The sequence below is a fragment of the Triticum urartu genome, chromosome 5 (genome assembly GCF_003073215.2).
Source record: "Triticum urartu cultivar G1812 chromosome 5, Tu2.1, whole genome shotgun sequence".
NCBI lineage: Eukaryota > Viridiplantae > Streptophyta > Magnoliopsida > Poales > Poaceae > Triticum > Triticum urartu.
The window spans coordinates 651,173,819-651,196,972 of NC_053026.1; positions in this window are offsets into that span (position 1 = coordinate 651,173,819).

Genomic DNA, 23,154 nt, shown 5'->3' on the forward strand with positions numbered 1-23,154 from the left:
ATCACATGATCACACAAGTATCTCACACAAGGACATAAAGTATCTCACACAGGCATACAATAAAAAAAGTTCAACCAAAAGGCAAAGAAGAAAAACACTCTCTCGAAGCCTATGATCTATACATATTTCTCCCCCTTTGGCAACAAGTTACCAAAAAGTTCAAATATGCATAGTGCTATGCGTCTCTCAGGCTTGGTCTTCGGGAGGTGGTGTAGAGAGAATTCCAAGGACGAAGGCATCCGTTGATGTAGTTGGAGCTGGTGGAGTGGCTGCTGGAGGTGGTACAGAGGCTGTGGCTGCTGGTGCTGATGTTGTTGCTCGCGTATTAGGTACATGCACTGCACCAAACCTCTGTCCTCTAGGCACTCGCTGAAATGCATCAGTAGTTGCCTTCCCTCTCTTCTCTTCCGCTTCCTCCTGGAGCTGCTCAACTACTGTTTGAATCTCAGTTACCTTTAGATCAAGATCATAAAATTTAGTTTCTACGATCCTGTCCAAGCTCTCCTGATTTTGATTCAGGGTGGCCAAGCCCTTCTCAATCCTCAGTGTAGACTGGATCAGATATGCAAGTTGATCTTGCTTTCTCTTCAGGAAAACTTGAGATGCCTCTTCAACACTTGGCATCTTAGCAGCTTTCTCAGCCTTTGCTTTGGCTCTCTTCTCTTGTGCTTGAACTGATGATGGTTCCTCCTCATTCATCACTACAATATTGTCTTCAAAATCAGGATATAAGGGTAGATGCTCCTTATCCAACAGATATGTTTATGTGCCCATCTTGGAGATGATGAGCTCCTGAATGTGTGGAGCATACACATAGCTTCTCTTCTGGTCAGCGGCGGTCCTCTTGATTGTCTCTACAATCATACTCATGACCTTGAACTTCTGAGGGACATCAAAAAGCTGTAGCACGTTGATAGAATGCCCTCTGATCATCTTGTGATCTACTGACTTGGGTAGCAATGTGTGCCTAAGGATCCAGTTGATGGTAGGCAGACCAGACAACAAGTAATGTACTGATCCAAGCTTGTGAGTGTCCAAAGCTTTATCTGGGATCTCCTTTTACATGTTTGCCATAGTGTTGTGGTCTTTCTTCTTCTTGGCATACACATCCAAGTCATCCTCGTGTTCCTTTGGGGCATTTATCAGCTTGGCCCATTCTTCAACAGTGGACTGGTACCTAGTACCTTCTGACATCCAAATGATCTTCCCATCTAGGTAAAAGTGAGCAGTGGAGTAAAACTGCATGATCAGCTCATTATTCCATTTTGTGAGCTTCTGTCCAACAAACTCATCGACTCCACATGCTTTGAAACTTTCATATACTCCTGGGAAGTGATCTTCATTCTCCTTGATGAATTCCCAATCAACCCATCTCATGTCACACACAATGGGCTTCTTGTCAAGAAAAATAGTTTCATAGAAGTCTTGTTGTTCTTTTGTGTGGAACCTGTAGTCAACTGTAGTCCTTCTCCTCACAGCATAGGGATCCAACTGTCTCCACAATCTTAGTCCAGCATCTTTTCTGATGTGCATGTCTTCAGCCATTGGATGAGTATCATTGTGGTCTAGGATCTTGGGTTTCAACTTTCTCAAAACAAGAGACTCATCATCCTCTTCTTAAGCTTCAGGCACTGGGGCCTTGTTCTTCTCTTCAGCAGGAATACTTCTGCTGTTCCTCTTAGGCTTAGGAGGCTTTTGAGCTTGAGCTTTTGGAGCAGCTTTGGGCTTTGATGTTGCAGCCCCCGACTTTATAGCATCTCCCATAAGCTTCTGAGCTTTGGGTGCTGGAGCATGCTCTTCTTCTTCATCTTCAGAGGGGTCTCTCATCATGGAGGGCTTGCCAATGACTTTGGCAATGGTCTTCTTGACCCTCTCCTTCCTCTTCTTGCCGTCTCCACCTTCTTTGGGTTCAAGAGTGAACTCCATTCTCTCTTGAGTGGAGGCTCTGGCCTTAGACATAGGAATCCTTCTTGCTGGAGCCTTCTTATTCATCCCTGGCTTAACTGTAGCAGTTGTTCCATACTCCTTTTTCAGCACCTTTTTCGTGGAGCTTACTTCATCCTCAGTAGCCACATTGTCCTCATCCTCTGAATCTGAGGTTCTCTTCTTTCTAGATCTGGTGGCTGCCTTTGGAAATTTACTTGGAGTGCTCCTGCTGCCATCATCAAAAGTGCTTGAGGGATCTGAACCCTTACTCCGCTGCACATTTGCGATGCACAGTTCAAGATGTCTGATCAGAGTGATAGTCAGAACAGGTCCGAGGAAGGCAAATTTGCGATGCACAAAGCATGCTCACACAATAAGATGGCAAATGGAATATGTGACAAAGCATGCACAATCACTATAGCATCTATCAAGCAATTTGCGATGACTAGGTCATCTATATATGAGTATATTGACTGAGCAGTCAAATGAGAACATTTGATCGTAGGTCATACTCATCGTTTAAGCACAAGTGGGGTTGCCACTTTTACATAAAGCATTGTTGTGTTCACACCATTAGAGTTGCTTTAGCTCAGTTGATTAGAGTAAAGCTCCCCCTAGATGTGATATCCCTCCTAAGAGGGATGAACTAACCTTGGGTTTTGTCGATGATGACTTCATGTAGGTGTTGAAGATGTGGATGCTCAATGTTGATGTAGATCATTTGGAGCAATCAATTAGAGTGAGTTGCACTTTCAATACCTACACAGGTTAGTCCCACAAGGAACAAACAAGGATATCCATAGACATAGAGTGATGTTCACATAGGATGATGTCCATGAAAGCATTAGGTTACCTTGTCCATTGTCTTACCAAGAAGAGGATTTGTGACTCCTTGAACTATTTCAAGATGTGGAGGTTGTTTGCACTTGTCCTCGCCAAAATGATATGAGTGAAGTATGTTGGCGGAGTCACCCTAAAGAACTCTCTAGTTCTTCTTCTTCGGGATCCACACCATCTTGATGGGAATCCTTGGAGTTGCAGTCATACTTGATGAAGTAGAACTTGATGTAGTCTTGGGAACCCACTTAACCAAAGCTTTGGGAGCTTCCTCAAATGCATCAATCTCCTCTTGAAGCTTGTCCTTGCCTTTTTGCTTGTGGTCTTGTGGTGGAATATCATCTTGAGGCTGTGTTCCTTGGAAATAAGTAGGATCATACTTCTCTTGTTGATTCTCTGGAGCCCATCACTTCGGAATTATCCATTCTCAGCCTTCAGCTCTCGTTGTCCAAATCTTGCCGGTGCATCGCTCAAGTATTCCCTAGTTAGCTCGTGATCTCCTCATTCTCTTGTATCTAAATTTCCCCAAGTATCTTCATTTGTTTTCTAATTATTCCCGGTGAATTGTGCCTTTGCTACGTTCATTTTCAATTCTTACGGTGGTTCGTTCAAGATTTCTCTTCCTTCATTATTGTATCAATTCATTCGTTGTTTCCAAATCCCACTGGTGGATCCATCAAGACCTTCTCAAGTTTGCGCTATATCACTCCTCAACCCCTTTCAACGAGAATGAGTAGTATGCCAAATCCATTGGTCATCAATATAATTGATGGAGGATAAGCATAATGTAATTCTTATTCTTGTGTCATCGAGCAAATTCAATTCCTTATTCTGGAGGTTCATCAAAATTCTTGGTTTCAATTGTTCATCTTTCTTTTCCGGAGTTCCAAGCTCTCTCAGTTAACTCGCCACGAAGCTCCATCTAAATCATTGCAAGGCTTCATCTTATTGTTTTCAAGCTTCTTTTCTTTGCGATCATCTTTTTATCTATCCGGAGTTCTTCGAGAGTTTCTACATGGTGGTTCATGGAAGATTTAATTCATTCTCGAAGTCTTCATCAAGATTTTATTGGAGGAGCTCAAGCATTCTTCATCTTGCATTCCAAACTGCAATTCTTCTCCATTATCTTTTGAGGTGGTGTTACGTCATTCTTGATAATTTCCCTTCGTGTTTCATGATTCACAAGTTTTCAAGAGTGACATATTTTAAACCCATCATTTTCAATTCATTCACGAGATCTTTTCAACCCAATAATTTCTTCGTTGGTGTTATCTTGGTATAGATTTCACTTAAATCCTTCCCTAAGGAATGTTGCTATTATGGTGTTTATCAATGATCCAAGTTTCCTCCTGTTCTCGCGGTGAAAGAAGTTTTTCCATCTCTTCGTTTCTCTTAGCTAATCAATCTTTTGGTAGTGGCTGGTTGTCACCTCATAATTTTGAGATGATTTCCATAAGTCCATGGGAATCATATCTTTTTGTTGTTGATTTTCCAACAACTCCGTTCAACCCTTCATAAGAGTGCTCTCTCAAGTTCAATTGTGAGAGATGTTGGTTCTCTCATCTCCGTTCTTTTCATTCTATTTTTCATTTGTTCCAGAGGCATTGTGTTATTGCTCTCATCGAGTATCATCTCATCTAATCAAGTTCATGTTCAATTCCTTCCATTTTCAGCCGAGTGATGTCCAAATTCTTTCATTCTTATCCCTTCTCTATCTTGCTTTAACCGGAGTGGTTTCAAAGCCTGTCTTATCCCTTCAGCCTCTTTGTTCTCGTCATATTCCTTGTTCCTCTTGTCTAACGGAGCATTTTCAATTGGGAAATTTTGTTTTTGCCACTTTAGATTTTGCCAATTTTCCTTATGCCACTCTAGATTTTGACATTTTCAGTATTGCCACTCTTAGCTTTTGAAAAATATCACAATTGCCATTATGTGGCATTAGCAAATTAATTTTATTTCACTTTTGCCACTCTAGCTTTTGACAATGTATCACAATTACCACTCTAATTTATTTTGGTTTTGCCACGAAATGGCAACTGTGATAATTGTCAAAAGTTAAGAGTGGCAGAACTGAAATGTCAAAATCTAGAGTGGCATAAGGAAAATTGGCAAAATCTAGAGTGGCAAAAAGAAAATTTTCCCTTTTCAATTTCATTATCTCCGTCATGTCTTTTTCTTTAAGTTTCAACCTCTCAAGGTTCATGGTTTCACTCGTTCATCAAAGAAGCAACTTTGTCTTACCTCTTCCTCTTCCATTTCTCCCCAGTGCCATCCTTAGATCTCAGGTCGAGAGCTCTTGTAAGTGGAGGAGAGTTGTGACGCCCCAAGACCAGCACTCCAGATGCCTTCCATGGATTCTGAGATTCGTCGTGTGATTTGTTTTGTTCGTTGCATTCATCTTTGCATCATGTGCATTGCATCATGTCATCTTGCACTCCTTATTAAAACTCAGCTAAATAAATTGTATGGGTCTTCTATCCATTTAAATCGAGGGAAATTCACATGGTGAAATTCTCTTTGAAACATATCCTCCCAATATTTAGGGAGCTATATTATAATATTCCATCATTTTGGAATTAACCATAACAAACTTGCATCTTAATTCCCTCTTGTTTTTAAATCTTTTAAATCCTTCATCTTCTCCAAATACTCATCCTCTAGTTGTGGAGCTTTGATATATCAAAGTAGCCACATGCCAAATGTTAGTACAATTCCTATTTATTTGGCTCTTCCAAATAAATATTTTGCTTCTCTGTTTTTTTCTATAATTAGTAGAAGAGACCTTTTTTCTCTTAATCGAGGCTGGCCCATCTCTCATTTTGTTTTTTCCTTTCTATGTGTTTTAGCCCATAGCCAGGCCGGCCCATTAGGCTAGCCCGCACCCCTATCTAACCCTAACCCTCTGCTCGATCCCCTCTCTCCCCTTCGTTCCTCCTAGCACCGCCAGGAGAGCCCCACGCTGGATCCCAAACTCCCTCACTCCCTCGTCTCCCTTGACAGCGCCGTCCTCCCAGCGCTGCCGAGCCCTCATGCTGCTGAACGTCCTCTGCCGCCCGCCTCCGTTCGCCGGTGCCCATCGCCGTGGGAATTTTCCCTCATGCCGCCGCCTCTGCTTCCCTGGTCCAGGCCGCGCCGCCGCCTGCGCGCTCCTGCCCTGTCCGCCTCGTGTCCTTCTGGTTCCGGATGACGCAGAGCTCCCGGCCTCCTTCCTCTCCCTCACCGGACCCGCTCTTCCCTACCAGAGTCGAGGAGTTGCCCATATCCGGCGACACTCCTGTTCGCACAGCGCCGCGCCGCCTTGCCTTCTCCACTGAGCGCCGCTCTTGCAGCTCCTCTGTCGGTCTCGCTCGCCATTCCCTGCTTCGACGGGCCTAGCCTTGGCTCCGTTCGACCCCCTATGTATCTTCCTCGCTAAGGATCTGAGCTCCATCCTGACCGGTGCCCCTCGTGATTCTCTGGTTTGGACGGTTGTCCCGAGAAGTACCCTGATGAACGACGCCAAATCCCGAACCAAGATCGTCATACATCGTCACAGGATTTTTGCCAAGTGCCAGAACTATCCAGCACCTCTTCTACCATCTACGAAATCGCCAAAACCGAACCCGAAGGACCAAGGATGCGCCAAGTACCTTGTCGATACGCCGCGAGTACAACTATTTCCACAATGCGTCATGTACAACTACCATCGACCTTGGATACGTCAAGTTCGACTACCGTCGCAAGAACGAGACCGGCAAGACCAAAGATCCCAAGTACCACGACAACCCCAAAGGGATTCAAATCTGTCAAGTTTCTCTTCGAAACTTGAACCACTACTTCCCTCAACAAGCTCGATCCACCCCAAAACGCATGCTTCAAAGGTATAGCCGCCGAGACGACGTCCGTGAACGAATGTTTGTGATGTATGAGTTGCTCATATTTGAACCGTGTCCGAATTGATCCTTGCACGTTCCTTGTTATCCTTTCCACGAACCCGTGGGATACCCGGTATCCGGGATCACCCCACCATCCTTGCATGACACGCTCACGCCCACTTTCTTTTGCACCGACATCTCGACGAGTTGTCGGATCATCGGAATGTTGCTGTGTCATCATTTCAGTTATCGTTGCCGTGGCACCCCTTTCGTTTCGTCACGGTGGCAAATGCTTCATAACATGCTCATGTCAACGTTTTCATAAAAATGCATAAACTTGTATATGTCATCTGCATCATGATAACCACATTTAAAATGTTCAAAATTGGTGTTTGCATTAAATTGCTAAATGCACATGAGGATTTACCGGAATTGTTGTTTGATATTTTCAGACTCATTTAAACTTGCCTAAATAGTTAGTTTAGTTATGCTTCACCTCTTGCCATGTTTAAAAATATTTAATATTGTTGGGTACAAAAATGGGAGAGAACTAAATAAATAAATGTGGTGTTTCGTCAATATGCAACTCGCTGCATATTGAGATCCACTTAACTTGTAGTATTATTTGTTGCACTTTGTCATGCCATGCCTTACTAAATCGGACATGCATCATACTTGATTGTGCATCATGCCATGTTTATGTGATGGTTGTTTATCATGATGTTTGCTTCTTTCCCGTTGCGCTTCTCCTTGATAGTTCCGGTTATGTTGCGATTGTGAGGATCCGTTTGACTACGTTGGCTCGACTTCTTCATGGACTCGTTCTTCTTCCTAGCGGGATTTCAGGCAAGATGATTGTTACTGTGGATACCACTACTATCTTTGCTTTGCTAGTTGTCTAGATGCTATCGCTATGTCGCGCCACCTACCACTTGTTTATCAAGCCTTCCAATATGCCATGAAACAACCTCTAACCTTTTTCATCATCCCAACAAACCGTTGTTTGGCTATGTTACCGCTTTGCTCAGCCCCTCTTATAGCATTGCTAGTTGCAGGTGCAGTTGCAGTTGTTCCATGTTGGGACATGGATATCATGGGATATCACAATATCTCTTATTTAATTAATACATCTATATACTTGGTAAAGGGTGGAAGGCTCATCCTTTTGCCTAGTGTTTTGTTCCATTCTTGCCGCCCTAGTTTCCGTCATACCGGTGTTATGTTCCTTGATTTTGCATCCCTAACACAATGAGGGTTTATGGGCCCCTCTTGACAGTTCGCTTTGAATAAAACTCTTCTAGCAAGGCCCAACATTGGTTTTACCATTTGCTCAACATAATAAATTAACATGATAATAAACTTGACGCATAGGGAGTTGGCGCTACCCGAGGTTTGTTATTCAACCTAATAAAAGGGGGCTAGTGTTGATGGTGTTGGTCCCAAACGGGTAGACTGTGGGGCCGCCTTGGGGAAACCCGAGGTATTTGGTATATACCTGTAGGATGACCCATCCGAACGTGGCCTGAGACGAGATACGCACGGCTACTATCACGGTGTCGGCATGCCGGGAGGTCTTGCTGGATTAGTTTTACCATTGTCGAAATGTCTTGTGCACCGGGATTCCGAGTCTGATCGGAGGGTCCCGCGATGGAGTAATGTCTCCGCGAATCATGAGCTTGTCATGGGCTAAGTTGGGACACCCTTGCAGGGTTTAAACTTTCAAGAGCCGTGCCCGTGGTTATGTGGCAGATGAGAATTTGTCAATATCCGGTTGTAGAGGACTTGAAGTAAACTCAATTAAAATATGCCAACCGCATGCGTGACCGTGAGTGTCTCTTTTCGGGTGCATTCCAGAAGAGAACACGGTTGGGTTATGTTTGAACGTAAGTAGTTCAGGATCACTTCTTGATCATTACTAGTTTGTGACCGTTGCGTAGCTTCTCATCTTATTGTTGTACTCGCAAGTTAGCCACCATACATTGCTTAGCCGCTTGCTGCAACCTCACCATTTATCCTTTCCTTACCTATTAAGCTTTGCTAGTCCTGATACCCATGGTAATGGGATTGCTGAGTCCTCGTGGCTCACAGATTACTACAACAACAGTTGCAGGTACAGGTAATGAGATGGTCTGACGTGAGTGCGATGCTTGCTTGTTTGGAGTTCTCCTTCTTCGATCAAGGGATAGGTTCCGGGTCGGGGAGCCTGGGCTAGCAGGGCGGACGTCGTTCTTCTTTCTGGTTTGATTTCATCCGTAGCCGGATGCTGCTCTTTTGCATGATGATTGCTATGTATTGATGAACTGTTGTATTGATGTTGTATCTTGTGGCGAGTGTAAGACTTTATCTTGTATTCTCATCTATTCAGTACATGGTATGTTGTAATGATATCCACCTTGCTATGCGCTCGAAATATGATTGTGCCCCGATCATGAGTTCATCACGTGATTGGAATAGAATCGCATCTTGGGTGCTACACGTCGACACTGCTGCCGCCGTCCGCGCCGTGACTTTGGCTCCTGCAAGCCTCCCCGCGCGCCCGTGCCACTCGCTTCCATCGCCACCACCCCGTCCGAGCCTAACGCCCGGAAGCTTGCTTGCGCTCGCCGCACCTCACCCGCAGCCACCGCGCCCGAGGCTCACCGAGCCCCACCTCGCCCGCCTCGCCCCGTAGTCGTCATTGTCGGCCGCATCTACTCGCCTTCCCCTGCTGCTCGCCACTGCGAGCTGCTGCTGCCACCCACCGTCGCCCGCTCGCCCCAACTCGCCCCGACAGCACGCTGCCCCACCCTACCTCTGCTCCACCACCGCTGCCCTCTGCCACCCGCGCCTGACCATGGCTACTCCGTCCCCTCGCGCTCTGGTCCGCGTTCGCCCACTCCAACCGCAGCCACGTGCTTGCCGCGCCGTGGTCGCGCCTCTTGTGCCCGCGCCCGCGGCCCCTACTCGCAACTTCGCTGCCGTCGTGCTCGGCCGCTGCGGCCAGCCGGCCTCACCCATGACGGCGCCCCCTGGCTGCACCCGACGCTTCCTGGCCGCACTGGTCGGCGCTCTCCTCCGCCCTGGCAGGCGCCCGATGCCTGCCCCGCTATGCCCCTTTGGGCCAATGACAATGGGGCCCCACGCCCCCAAGTGTTATAAAAATATATAAATAAAAATTAATTAATTAACCATGTTTAGTTAACTAATTAAACATAATTAACCTGCGAACTAATCTAATTAATCTATTAGTTAGTTAGTCAGTCAATGACGAACGGGTCCCACCTGCCAAGGGTGACCTAGTCAACCTTTGGTCCTGTTGACATCATACTGATGTCACACTGACATCATAATTGCTTTTTCTAATTAAATTAATATGATAATTCCAAAAGTGAATTAAAATTTTAAAAATTAATATAAAATAATCCATAACTCAGATGAAAAATACTTTGTACATGAAAGTTGCTTAGAACGACAAGACGAATCCGAATATGCAGTCCATTCGTATGCCACACGTCTCTAGCATATCGAACATGCAACCACCCCCCTCCGGTTCGTCTTTTCAAAAATGCCAAAACACCGGGAATGCTTTCCCGGATGTTTTCCCCCTTTGACGGTACCGCCTAGTACCGCGTTAGGGCACACCTAGCACCGCTACATGTCATGTCATGCATTGTCATGCATTTGTTTGCATTGTATTCATTGTTTCCTCCTCCTCTTCTCTCCGGTAGACTCCGAGACTGACGCCGCTGCTGCCCCGATCGACTATGGTGTTGACGACCCGTCCTTCTCTGCCGAGCTTCTAGGCAAGCAAACCCCCCTTGATCAACCAGACATCGCCCACTCTCTTCTCTCTTATTCTTGCATTAGGTTGCTACTATTGTTGATCCGATAGCTCCTGTTCTGTTGCATAGCCTGGCATTATTTCTACAATTGTTGATAGTGTAGGATTGAAAGTAGGTCTAGAGGGGGGTGATTAGACTACTTGACCAAATAAAAATCTTACCTTTTCCGAATTTTAATTGTTGGCAGATTTTTAGCAACTAGTACAAGTCAAGCAATGAACCTACACATGCAATTCTAAGAGTGTAGCAGGGGAAAGTAAAACATTGCATATGAAGGTAAAGGGAAGGGTTTGGAGAAAGCAAATGAAATATAGACACGGAGATTTTTGGCGTGGTTCCGGTAGGTGGTGCTATCGTACGACCACGTTGATGGAGACTTCAACCCACAAAGGGTAACGGTTGCGCGAGTCCACGGAGGGCTCCACCCATGAAGGGTCCACGAAGAAGCAACCTTGTCTATCCCACCATGGCCATCGCCCATGAAAGACTTGCCTCACTCGAGTAGATCTTCACGAAGTAGGCGGCCTTGCCCTTACAAACTTCTTGGTTCAACTCCACAATCTTGTCGGAGGCTCCCAAGCGACACCTAACCAATCTAGGAGACACCACTCTCCAAAAGGTAATTGATGGTGTGTTGATGATGAACTCCTTGCTCTTGTGCTTCAAATGATAGTCTCCCCAACATTCAACTCTCTCTCACAGATTTGGCTATGGTCGAAAGATGATTTGAGTGGAAAGCAACTTGGGGAAGGCTAGAGATCAAGATTCTTGTGGTAGGATTGGAATATGTTGGTCTCAACACAAGAGTAGGTGGTTCTCTCTCAGAAAATGAGTAGTGGAGGTGTAGGCACGTTCTGATAGCTCTCTCACATATGGAGAAGGGGGTGGAGGGTTATAAATAGCCTCCACACAAAATCCAACCGTTACACACATTTGACCCAACTCGGTCAGACCGAATAGAAGAACTCAGTGAGACCGATTTAGTTCAAAATGTGAATGTTAGGAATCTCGGTGGGACCGATGTGCTAGGGGTAGGGCAAAACCTCATCTCGGTGAAGCCGATTGCTTGAACTCGGTGAGACCAATTTTAGCAAAGAGCAAACAGAGTTGGTCAAGAAAACTCGGTGGGACAGATTGCACATTTCGATGAGACCGAAATAATTACAACAGGCAACAGAGAGTTTGTAGGGCCATCTCGGTGAGACCGAGATCCATATCGATGTAACCAAATTACTAGGATTTTTGGCAGTGGCTATGTCAACCGTGTCGACATTCTGGGAACGGGGGTCCCTAGACTTGCCTGCCTGGGGCCCACAACATCGCTCCTCCAGCGGCCCCGTAAGGCCCATCTTCACCAGCAAACATTCAAGACCCTCACGAGGGGCCAAGCCTCGCAAGGCGGACGACGCAAGACCTCCTCAAGGGTGGCCTCACTAGGCTGGCTCGCGAGGGGCGGAGAGATCAAGGCAAGGCAAACCTCGCGAGGTTCCAATGACATAAGCCATGACGATCAAGACCAGGCGGGCGCCAGCAAGCACGGTGTCCTCGCTTCCTCTTTGGTGCTAAGGAGGCAAGCGCAGGCGAGGAGTTCCAAGGCATCAGGCAAAGGTTTCCATATCGGTGGAACAAGACCAAGACTAGTAGGACGGCAGGACAGAGGTCACCGTGGAGCCCAAGAAGGCGTCACCACCAGAGCCTTTGGCAGGCGAAGACTACTTTTGTCACGATAACTTGTACTAGTTGTCTCCCTTCAAATTGGCCGTTGTGGGATCCCTTCCTGCTCAATATTTGGGAAGAGGACCTGGGCCTCTATAAATAGGACTAGCCACCAGCATAGTAGGGGGACAGGTCAAAGGAGGAGAGGATCTAGATCATCCTTAAACACACAAGTTCACCAAGCACAAGAACACCTCTCCTCAGGAGGCTGTTCTTCCCTTGTAACTGTTCATCCTCAGCCCAAGAGGCAATCCACCACACCACACTGGATTAGGGTATTACACCACAACGGTGGCCCGAACTAGTATAAATCTTGTGTCTCGTGTTCTTTGGGTCTGTGGAGCTAGGCCGTAAGATCGTTGAGTGTGCGAGCTAGAGAGGGGGGAGATCTTCATGCGCACCCTAGTGTTCGAACCTCAAGGGTTTTGCCAGAACCCGAAATCCGACATTTGGCGCGCCAGGTAGGGGTGCGCCGAAGCTTTGCCCCTCGACGACCTCGCCTCTCCGACCGACTCTCATGGACGCCGCCTCTTCCCCGACCGGATCGACGGGCGCCCTCCGCGGCGCCGGGGGGCTCTGGGCCTTCACCCCCACCTTGCGGCGGGTGCAGTGGCCGCACAAGTTCAAGCCGGAGATGCCGCCCCATTACGATGGTGCGGCAGATCCGGCGGCCTTTCTGCTGATGTACGAGGAGGCTGTCTTGGAGGTCGGAGGCGACGACAAGATCATGGCCAACTGGTTCCCAATGGCCCTCGTTGGCGTGCCACGCGCTTGGCTACTCCATCTGCCAGAATCTTCCGTGCCCTCTTGGGAGGAGCTGCGCGACCTCTTCATCGCGCGCTTCGGTGGACCAGCACCCCCGGTCGTCGCGGCTCTCCTCGGTGCTCGCAGGCGCCACCCTCGGACCGTCACGTCAAGCCGTTATTTCGCCAGATCAGCACCGCCGCCACACGGCAGGGGGCTCCCCCGGGGTGGGCGGCGCCCAAGGCCGACCTGGTCTTCGACTTTGGAGATCACCCGGTCAACACCGTCGGTTGGGGCATGCTGCCGATGCTTTGCACGCCGACCATCTGCAGTGTAGCCGTCACCAAGACCCTCATCGACGGCGGTACCGGCCTCAACGTGCTCTCTGTGGAGGCCTTAAGTATCCTTCACGTACCGCTCGAGCGGCTCCACCCCAGCCGGTCCTTCTCCGGAGTTGGCGGCGGTACCTCCAACCCCCGGGGGCAAATCCGTCTCCCCGTGACTTTCGGCACGCGCGACAACTACTGCACCGAGCTAATCGACTTCGACATCGCCCTGCATCAGTTTGCCGTATAATGCCATCCTCGAATTCCCAATGCTAGCCTAGTTCATGGTGGTGGCCCATCCTCCCTACAACCTCATGAAGATGCCAGGAAGCAATGGCATCCTTACCATGGCTGGGGAACCAAGGAAGCTGTGGCGGCCCTCAAGCTAGCCTTCAGGGCCACAGCGGCAGCTTGCCCGGCTGACAAGGACATGCCCAAGGCCAAGGGGGCTGCGCCGACCAAGAAGAAGCAGCTATTCACTCAAGGTCAAGCCAAGACGAAGCATATACCAGTCAACATGGACGAGGCCTCCGGCGCTACCTTTATCATAGGCGCCGACCTTGCCCCAGCTCAAGAGAAGGAGTTGGTGGACTTCATGCGAGTGAACAAGGAAGTATTTGTCTGGGAGCCCAAGCAGCTAGTTGGGGTCCCAAGAGGAGTAATCGAACATCATATGAGGGTGTGCCCCAATGTGCGCCCTGTGAAGCAGAAGGCGATGCGACAATCCACAGAGAAGCAGTCTTTCATCGTTCAGGAAACCTATAAGCTGGAGGCATCAGGTGTCATTCACGAGGTCCGGTACCCGGAGTGGCTGGCAAATCCAGTCATTGTGCCGAAGAAAGGAGGAAAGGATCGCATGTGTGTCGACTTCACCAACGTCAACAAGGCCTGCCCTCAGGACCCGTTTCCACTGCCGTGCATCGACCAAATTGTTGACTCCCCCGCGGAGTGTGACTGTGCTTCCTGGATGCATTCTCAGGATACCACCAGATCAAGATGGCAGTGGAAGGTGTGGAAAAGACATCTTTCTTAACCCCATGCGGGGTATACTGCTACACTTGTATGCCATTCGGACTGCGCAACGCAGGAGCAACCTTCCAGCGGCTGATGCACATCGCCTTGGGGTGGCAGCTCGGGAGGAACGCTGAGGCCTACATTGACGACATTGTGGTAAAATCTCGGGAGGCAAGAACTTTGATTCAGGACCTGGAGGAGACCTTCGCGAGCCTGCGCCAGGTGGAGCTGCGACTCAATCCGGAGAAGTGCGTGTTTGGTGTCCCTTCCGGCAAGCTGCTAGGCTTCCTTGTATCCCACGGAGGGATCGAGGCCAACCCGGAGAAGGTCAAGGCAATCGAAGGCATGAGTCCACCACAAAACCTCAAAGAGATGCAGAAGCTTGCAGGCTGCGTGACTTTGCTGGGGCGCTTCATCTCCAAGCTGGGGGAGCGCGCCTTGCTCTTTTTCAAGCTGATGAAGAAGAAGGGTCCGTTCGAGTGGACCCCCGAGGCCGACCTAGCATTTCAAGACCTCAAGAGATACTTGACCAGCCCGCCGGTGATGTGGCGCCTCGTCCTCGCGAGCCCTTGGTACTCTACCTGTTTGCTACACCCCATTCCGCTAGCGCGGCGTTGGTGGCCCTCAGAGAGGAGCCCCAAGTCAAGGGCTCGGCGAATGAAGCCGCCAAGCCGGATAAGGCTACACAACACCAAGACGATGTTCTTGAGGAAACGGCTGGACTGGCTAGTTGTCAAGCCACATGAGTTGGAGATCCACAGGAAATACCTCAGTCCCCAAGAGCCAGAAACTCTGTTAGCTCTCCCACCCTTGTCGAGCACCCAGTATACTTCGTCAGCACAGTGCTGTGAGATGCGAGAGCGCGATACCCCATGCCCCAGAAGCTCTTGCTCACGCTCCTGGTGGCCTCGCGTAAGTTGTGCCACTACTTCCAGGGTCACCCCATCAAGGTCATCTCAGCCTACCCGTTGGAGAGAGTGCCCAGGAGTCCCAATGCCGCGAGGAGAGTTGCCGAGTGGAACATCGAGCTGCAAGCGTTTGACCTGGAGTTCAGCACAACTAGGGTCATCAAGGGGGCTGCGCTCGCCGATTTTGTGGCAGAATGGACCGATACACCAGAGCTCGAAGCAGGCGAAAACCGATCCCTCTCACCAGGGAATGAAGTGCCGGACGGCTGGGTCATGTACTTCGACGGCGCGTTCGTGCGCCAGGGCGCGGGGACTGGAGCCGTACTCATCTCGCCCACACAGGAAAAACTTTACTACGCCGTGCAGCTCTGCTTCCAGCGGGGCGAGAAGGTCTCCAACAACATCGCAGAGTACAAGGGCATCATCGCCGGCCTCAAGGCAGTGGTGGCCCTGGGAGTGAAGCGCCTCACCGTCAAGGGAGACTCGCAGCTCCTCGTTAACTTCTCCAAGAAGGTGTATGAGCCAAAGGACGAGCACATGGAGGCATATCTCGCGGAGGTACGCAAAATGGAGAAGCAGTTCTTGGGCCTGGAGCTGCAGCATGTGCCACGTGGCACCAACCAAGAGGCTGATGACATCGCCAGAAGAGCATCCAAGCGGTTGCCCCAAGAGCCTGGCATCTTCGAGGAACGGCTCTTCGAGCCTTCAACAACACCTCAGCCTGTGGAGCCAGCGCCACCTCAGGAGGAGCTCCCTTAGCCGCCGGTCTTGGGAGCCCCCTCCTGCGGCCCAACCTCAGGAGTGCACCTCCTCTTGGCACTCGAGCCTCAGGAGGGGTGCTGGATCGAGGAGTTCAAGGCATACTTGACGCAGGGCACGTTGCCAGAGAAGGAGGAACACACGGAGCGCGTGGCCCGGCAGGCTACGACGTAGTGCATTCAGGACGGTGAGCTATACAGGAAGGAGCCAAATGATGTTTCTCTACAATGCATTTCCAGGGAACAGGGGAAGGAGTTGCTGGCTGACATACATGGCGGAGACTGCAGGCACCACTCATCGTCGCGCACCTTGGTCGGCAAGGCTTTCCGCAGCGGGTTCTACTGGCCCACAGCGCTCAACAACGCGGCCGAGCTGGTGAAGTCCTGCGAGGCTTGCCAATTCCACGCCAAGCAGATCCACCAGCCGCCTTAGGACCTCCAGACTATCCCACTCTCATGGCCGTTCGCGGTCTGGGGGCTGGATATCCTGGGTCCATTCCCTCGAGTGCCTGGAGGTTACCTCTACCTCTATATCGCCATCGACAAATTCACCAAGTGGGCGGAAATGGAAGCCGTCCGCACCATCCCAGCCGGGTCAGCAGTCAAGTTCATCAAGGGCATTGTGAGCCGATTTGGGGTCCCTAATCGCATCATCACGACAACAGTTCTCAGTTCACTAGCAATCTCTTCAAAACATATTGTGCTAACCTTGGGACGCAGATCTGCTACGCCTCCGTGGCACACCCCAGGAGCAACGGCCAAGCCAAATGCGCCAACGCGGAATTCCTGAGGGGCCTCAAGACTAGGACCTTCAAGAAGAAGTGTAGGATCTAAAGTATGTCTAGAAGGGGGGGGTGATTAGACTACTTGACCAAATAAAAATCTAGCCTTTTCCCAATTTTAGTTCTTGGCAGATTTTAGCAACTTTGAACAAGTCAAGCAATCTTAATACAATTCAAGCAAGCATGAGTATATGAGCAGCAGAAAGTAAAGCATGCAACTTGCAAGAATGTAAAGGGAAGGGTTTGGAGGATCCAAACGCAATGGGAGAAACAGATGTTTTTGTCGTGGTTCCGATAGGTGGTGCTATCGTACATCCACGTTGATGGAGACTTCAACCCACAAAGGGTAACGGTTGCGCGAGTCCACGGAGGGCTCCACCCACGAAGGGTCCACGAAGAAGCAACCTTGTCTATCCCACCATGGCCATCACCCACGAAGGACTTGCCTCACTAGCGGTAGATCTTCATGAAGTAGGCGATCTCCTTGCCCTTACAAACTCCTTGGTTCAACTCCACAATCTTGTCGGAGGCTCCCAAGTGACACCTAGCCAATCTAGGAGACACCACTCTCCAAGAAGTAACAAATGGTGTGTTGATGATGAACTCCTTGCTCTTGTGCTTCAAATGATAGTCTCCCAACACTCAACTCTCTCTTACAGGATATGGATTTGGTGGAAAGAAGATTTGAGTGGAAAGCAACTTGGGGAAGGCTAGAGATCAAGATTCATATGGTAGGAATGGAATATCTTGGTCTCAACACATGTGTAGGTGGTTCTCTCTCAGAAAATATAGGTTGGAAGTGTAAGTTTGTTCTGATGGCTCTCTCCCTGAATGAAGAGGTGGTGGAGGAGTATATATAGCCTCCACACAAAATCTAACCGTTACACATAACTTTCCAAACTCGGTGGGACCGAATGGTTAAACTCGGTCTGACCGATTTAGCAAAGCTAGTGACTGTTAGGGTTTTCGGTGGGACCAACATGCAACTTGGTAGGACCGATATGATTAGGGTTAGGGCATAACATAATCTCGGTGAGACCGATTACACAAACTCGGTGAGACTGATTTTGGTAATAAGCTAACCGGAGAGTTGGTCACGTAAACTCGGTGCGACCAATAGCTCATTTTGGTGAGACTGAAACGTTACGAAGGGAAAACAGAGAGTTTACATTGCAATCTCGGTGGGACCGATCGCTCATCTCGGTGAGACCAAAATGTTACGAAGGGAAATAGAGAGATTACAACCCCATCTCGGTGAGACCGAGATCCCTATCGGTGAGACCGATTTGCCTAGAGTTTGTGGCAGTGGCTATGACATTTGAAACTCGATGGCGCCGGATAGGAAGAATCGGTGGGGCCGAGTTTGACTTTTGGTTTAGGTCATATGTGGATGTGAGAAAGTAGTTGAGGGTTTTTGGAGCATATCACTAAGCATTTTGAGCAAGAACCTCATTAAGCAACACCTCATCCCTCCTTGATAGTATTGGCTTTTCCTATAGACTCAATGTGATCTTGGATCACTAAAATGGAAAATGTAGAGTCTTGAGCTTTGAGCTTGAGCCAATCCTTTGTCCATAGCATTTTGAGGGGTCCACTTTTCTCATCCATGCCATGCCAATCATTGAGTTTTCCTGAGATATTAATCTTGGAATAGCATTAGCTCAATGAGCTATATGTTGTTAGGAATTACCAAAACCACCTAGCGATAGTTGCACTTTCAATCTCCCCCTTTTTGGTAATTGATGACAACATATAGATCAAAGCTTCGACAAATGATAATAAGAGTGAAAAAACATTGTCGCTTTGAGAAGTATGTGAAAAGCAAGAGCTCCCCCTGAATTTGTGCATAGTTTAAGATTTGGTTTGGACTGCAAATGCACAAAGAGTTAGGATCATGAGTTACTCTTCCATGTCACATACATCTTGGTGGAGCGCTCAAAATGATAATAATTAAAATACATGCACTCATCACCAAGCAAAGTGAATGATCACATAAAAAGGATAATGTCATCCAACAAGCATTAAGGTAGCATATGATCAAACACATGATCATCCAAGTATCACAAAGTATAAAGTATCTCAACCAAGCAAATAAACGAAGTTTAACCACCAAACAAAAAGAGAGAATAAAAAGCAACGCTCTCTCTCGAAGCCTATGATCTATACATGTTCTCCCCCTTTGGCAACAAGTTACCAAAAAGTTCATAAAAAATGCATAGTGCTAGATCGACACTCAGGCTTGGTCTTCAGGTGGTGGTGTAGACAGAACTCCAAGAACGAAGGCATCAGTCGATGTAGATGGAGCTGGTGGAGTAGGTGCTAGAGCCGGTGGCACTGAAGCTGTAGCTGGTGCAGATGAAGTAGCTCTGGTGTCTGGAATAGGCACTGCAGCAGACCTTTGACCTCTGGGCACTCTAGCTAAAGCATCAGTGGGTTGTCTTGCCCTTCTTCTCCTGCACTTCATCCTGAGGTTTCTCAACGACTGACTGGATCTCAGTGACCTTCACATCTAGGTCATAGAACTTCTGCTCGACGATCCTCTCCAAGCTCTCCTGGTTTTGAGTCAGGGTGGCCAATCCCTTCTCAATCCTCAGAGTGGAGGCAATCAAGTAGCCAAGCTGATCTTGCTTGCTCTTCAGAAGATACTGAGATGCTTCTTCAGTAGTTGGCATCCTTGCAGCCTTTTCAGCCTTTGCCTTCTCCTTCTTGGCTTGTGCGTGCACAGAAGATGGTTCATTTTCATCCATCACCATAGTGTTGTCCTCAAAGTTTGGGTAGATGGGCAGGTGCTCCTTGTCCAGCAGATATGTGCTAGTGCCCATCTTGGAGTTAATCAACTCCTGGATCTGTGGGGCATACCCACAACTCCTCTTCTGATCTGCAGTTGTCCTCTTTATGGTTTCCACTATTAGGCTCATGACTTTGAACTTCTGTGGGACATCAGAGATGTGAAGCAAGTTAATTTCATGGCCTCTGATCATCTTGTGATCACCTGACTTTGGCAAGAGAGTGTGCTTGAGGATCTAGTTGATAGTTGGCAAGCCTGATAGAAGGTAATGTACAGATCCAAACTTGTGTGTCTCAAGAGCAGCATCTAGGATCTCCTTGTACATGTGTGCCATGGTGTTGTGATCCTTCTTCTTCTTGGCATAGACATCCAAGTCATCCTCATGTTCTTCTGGGGCATTGATCAACTTAGCCCATTCTGCAACTGTGGACTGGTACCTAGTACCTTCAGACATCCAGACAATCCTTCCATCCGGGTAGAAGTGAGCTGTGGAGTAGAACTGTGTGATGAGCTCATCATTCCATTTTGTGAGCTTCTGAGCCACAAACCCATCAACTCCACAAGCCTTGAAGCTGTCATATACACCAGGGAAGTGATCCCATTTTCCTCAATGTATGTCCAATCGACCCATCTCATGTCACACACTATGGGCTTCTTGTCAAGCAAGATGGTCTCATAGAAGTCCTGTTGTTCCTTTGTATGGAACCTGTAGTCCACAGCAGTCCTTCTCCTGGTGGCATATGGATCAGACTCTCTCCATAGCCTTAGACCAGAGTCCTTCCTGACTTTCATGTTCTCTGCAACTGGATGAGCATCATTGTGATCTGGAATTTTTGGCTTCAATTTCCTCAAGACAACAGAATCATATTCTTCTTCTATTGCAGCTTCAGGCATTGGGGCCTTGTTCTTCTCTACTGCTGGGATGTTCCTGGTGCTCCTCTTGGGTGCAGTTTTGGGTTTTGGAGCAGCTGGCTTAGGAGTTCCTTTGGGCTTAGATGAAGCAGCCCCTGATCTTATGGCATCTCCCATAAGTTTCTGAGCTTTAGGTGCTGGTGCATCATCCTCTTCCTCTTCCTCTTCTTCAGAGTCTTTCATGATTGAAGATCTCCCAAGCACTCTGGCAGTGGTCTTCTTGACCCTTTCCTTTCTTTTCTTTTCTGCCACAACCTGCTCTTTGGGTGCAGATCCCAAAGTATCTTGAGTAGATGTTCTGACTTTTGACATTGGAGCTCTCTTGGCAGGAACCTTTTGCTTCATCCCTGGCTTGGTGGCAGCAGTTGTGCCATAATCCTTTTTCAAGACTTTCCTCTTTGAGGTGGTTTCTTCTTCCTCAGCCACATAGTCCTCATCCTCTGACTCTGAGGTTCTTTTCTTGCTGGCCCTTGTGGCAGCCTTTGGCAGATTGCTGGGTGTGCTCCTGCTTCCATCATCTGAGCTGCTAGAGGGACTAGTGCCCTCACTCATCTGAACCTGCTCCTCTGACTTATTTTGACTGTCACTCTGATCTGACATGATGCAAACACTGACAGCAAACCCTGTGAATAGATTATAGATGAGGTAGAGTGGATGAGCATCACAAAGTACAGAGGTTTTTGCAAAAGAGTGAATTAAAAACTTAGTTTTAGTTTTCCACAGAAAGCATTTCGGATCTACCGATTTGCAAACTCGGTGATATCGAAGCATCTTTTGGAACCTAAACTAGTGAACTCGGTCAGACCAAGTCACAGTTCGGTGGCACCGAGACTGCTAGGGTTTCACAAAGTGCTAAACTCGGTCACACAGATTTGCAATTCTCTGTCAGACCGAGAATCACATGTGCAATGGCCTGAGCCAAATCGGTGGAACTGATTTCATCAACTCGATCGGTCCGAGATGGTTTCGGCGGAAACCTAACCCTAAATCTTCAATTCACAACTAAACTACAGAGTGTTTTTGATGGATAGAATGATCTCAATCATGGCAAGATACATGGTAAAGCAATGTGCTGGGGAATCAGAGTTAGAACGGCACAAAGTTCAAGTCCATACCCTAGTTCGGTGATGAACTAGCTACGGCGGCAACGGCGGAGACGATCCCGTTGACGGCGTCGGAGACCAACGACAGGAGGCGGCTGGCGACGAGGAGGATGATCCAGAGACCCAGGGAGACAGAGCAGGCTAAGCGCGGGCGAGGAGGTTCGGAAAGTTTTCGAAAATTTGACCCGTGGATATATATAGCCTGACCCTGTCGGTGTGACCGAGTGGAACAACTCGGTGGCACCGAGATTCATAACTACAAGCAGTTACTGAAACTCGGTGTGACCGAAAAGTTCAAATCGGTTGCACCGAGATTGAAAACCTAGATCGACTTAGTGATCTTGGTATGACCAAAATGGATGAATCGGTTAAACCGAAACACATAAAGAAGTTTTGGATGTTTAAGTCTATGACGAATCGGGGACTCCGAGTGCTCCTCACACAGAGTGGTTCGAATCTGACTTGATCAAACTTTGTGATGCAGCATGAATAGAGTTTGAGACGAGAAAAGCATAGATAGCTAGAGAAGGTTCTTAGGCATTCTTGTCCATCCACTTGGCAAGAGAAAAAGAAACCAACCAATCAAAACAACAAGTGGATGTCCTCGAATGAGTAAATTATGCAACCAACATGCTCACACAATAAGATGTCAAATGAAATATGTGGCAAAGCATGCACAAACAATTCTAGCATCTATCAAGCAATTGGCGATGACTAGGTCATCTATATATGAGTATATTGACTTAGGAGTCAAATGAGAACATTTGATCGTAGGTTATACTCATCGTTTAAGCACAAGTGGGGTTACCACTTTTACATAAAGCGTTGTTGTGTTCACACCATTAGAGTTGCTTTAACTCAATTGTTAGACCAAAGCTCCCCCTAGATGTGAGATCCCCCTAAGAGGGATGAACTAACCTTGGGTTTTATCGATGATGACTTCATGTAGGTGATGAAGATGTGGATGCTTGTAACGCCCTCGATGCGGCTATATCTCCCACGTGTCGAAGCACGACTTAGAGGCATAACCGCATTGAAAGAAATGTTGCAAGTGAGGTAATCTTCGCACAACCCATGTAATACATAAGGGAAAGAGATACATAGTTGGCTTACAATCGCCACTTCACACAATACAAGGATAAAGCATTATATCATCCAGATACAATCAAGGTCCGACTACGGAACCAAAATGAAAGAAGACTACCCCAAACCTAAAATATGGTTTAACATGGTGGCATTACTTTGCATGTTTAACAACTCTAAAATATGGTTTAGGGCAGAACAGTACCAAACCTAAGACATGCATATGGGGATTTTCCGGACTTGTTGCTTGTTGTTCCGGCCTCATTTAAACTTGCCTAGATAGGTAGTTTTCATATGCTTCACCTCTTGCCATGCTAACCAACATTTAATATTATTGAGTACATAAACGGGAGAGAACTAAATAAGTCACGTGGTGTTTCATCAATATGCAACTCCGTTGCATATTGAGCTCCACTTAATTTGTAGTATTACTTGTGCACTTTGCCATGCCATGCCTCATTAATCTGGACATGCATCATATTTGGTTGTGCATCATGTCATGCTTATGTGGTGGTTGTTTACTATGGTGTTTGCTTCTTTCCGGTGTTGCTTCTTCGAGTCGGTTCCGATAACGTCGTGTTT